We start from the raw sequence: 1,590 nt of genomic DNA on the forward strand, positions 1-1,590 counted from the left end.
AAGAAACAAAAAGAGATCTGGAGAAGTGGAAGAATATCCCTTGCTCATGGATAGGAAGACTCAATATTGTGAAAAAGGCAATTTATACGTTCAATGCAATCCCAATACAAATACCAATCCCATTCTTCAAGGAGATGGAAAAGGTAATCTCTAGCTTCATCTGGAATGGAAAGAAGCCCCAAATAAGCAAAGCACTCCTTAACAATAGAAAAAATGGGCATACCCGCATGTGGCGCAGGCAGGGACCCTGAAGATAAACAGCGACTGCCTTGTGAGCTGCCTTCTCTTGGACTGCGTCCTATTCTTCGTCTGTCTAGGATCCTCTAGGTGCCGAAGAAGACCTAACTACAGCCATGAGCAGCAATAAGTGCTTCAAGTGTGGGCGGTCTGGCCACTGGGCCCGGGAATGCCCTACTGGAGGAGACCGTGGTCGTGGAATGAGAAGCCGTGGCAGAGGTGGTTTTACCTCGGATAGAGACATCTGTTACCGCTGTGGTGAGTCTGGACATCTTGCCAAGGGTTGTGATCTTCAGGAGGATGAAGCCTGCTATAACTGCGGTAGAGGTGGTCACATTGCCAAGGACTGCAAGGAGCCCAAGAGAGAGCGAGAGTAGTGCTGTTACAGCTGTGGCAAACCAGGCCATCTGGCTCGTGATTGTGACCATGCTGATGAGCAGAAGTGCTATTCTTGTGGAGAATTTGGACACATTCAAAAAGACTGCACCAAAGTGAAGTGTTATAGGTGTGGTGAAACTGGTCATGTAGCCATCAACTGCAGCAAGACAAGTGAAGTCAACTGTTACCGCTGTGGAGAGTTAGGGCACCTTGCACGGGAATGCACAATTGAGGCTACAGCTTAATTATTCTCCTTTGTCGCCCCTCCTTTTTCTGATTGATGGTTGTATTCTTTCCTCTGAATACTCTTCACTGGCCAAAGGTTGGCAGATAGAGGCTACTCCCAGGCCAGTGAGCTTTACTTGCCGTGTAAAAGGAGGAAAGGGGTGGGGAAAAAAACGACTTCCTGCATTTAACTACAAAAAAAAAAGTTTATGTTTAGTTTGGTAGAGGTGTTATGTATAATGCTTTGTTAAAGAACCCCCTTTCCATGTCACTGGTGAATAGGGATTAATGAATGGGAAGAGTTGAGTCAGACCAGTACACCCATTCTGGATTTCTTGAAATGTTCCCATGTAGGACATAAAACAATTTGGAAGTTTATGAACTTCTGTAAGTAACTTTAATTTTATAATAATGGTGGCCTTGGATTGTCTGACCTCAGTAGCTATTAAATAACATCAAGTAACATCTGTATCAGGCCCTACATAGAACATACAGTTGAGTGGGAGTAAACAAAGACAAACATGCACGCTAATGACTGGAGAGAGAAACCAAAATAAAAGCTTAAGCAGGAACACCTTCATCACAGAGTTGATGCTGGATATACACATGGTGATGGCAAAGGTTTAGAACATTTTTTTTTTCAAAGACTAAAACCCAGAGTAAATAACGATGCTCAGAGTTAGTGTAATTTGGAGCTATTCAGGAATTGCAGAGAAATGCATTTTCACAGAAAACAAGATGTTATTTTTG

At 43.5% G+C, this 1,590-nt stretch overlaps 1 pseudogene; it reads left to right on the forward strand.

The window, feature by feature from the left end:
• Positions 1–353: 353 nt before the first annotated feature.
• On the forward strand, positions 354–860 carry LOC102871216 (annotated as a pseudogene).
• The last annotated feature ends 730 nt before the right edge of the window (positions 861–1,590 follow it).

This window comes from Elephantulus edwardii, unplaced genomic scaffold, assembly GCF_000299155.1.
Source record: "Elephantulus edwardii isolate Elephantulus edwardi_28Jun2011 unplaced genomic scaffold, EleEdw1.0 scaffold00833, whole genome shotgun sequence".
NCBI lineage: Eukaryota > Metazoa > Chordata > Mammalia > Macroscelidea > Macroscelididae > Elephantulus > Elephantulus edwardii.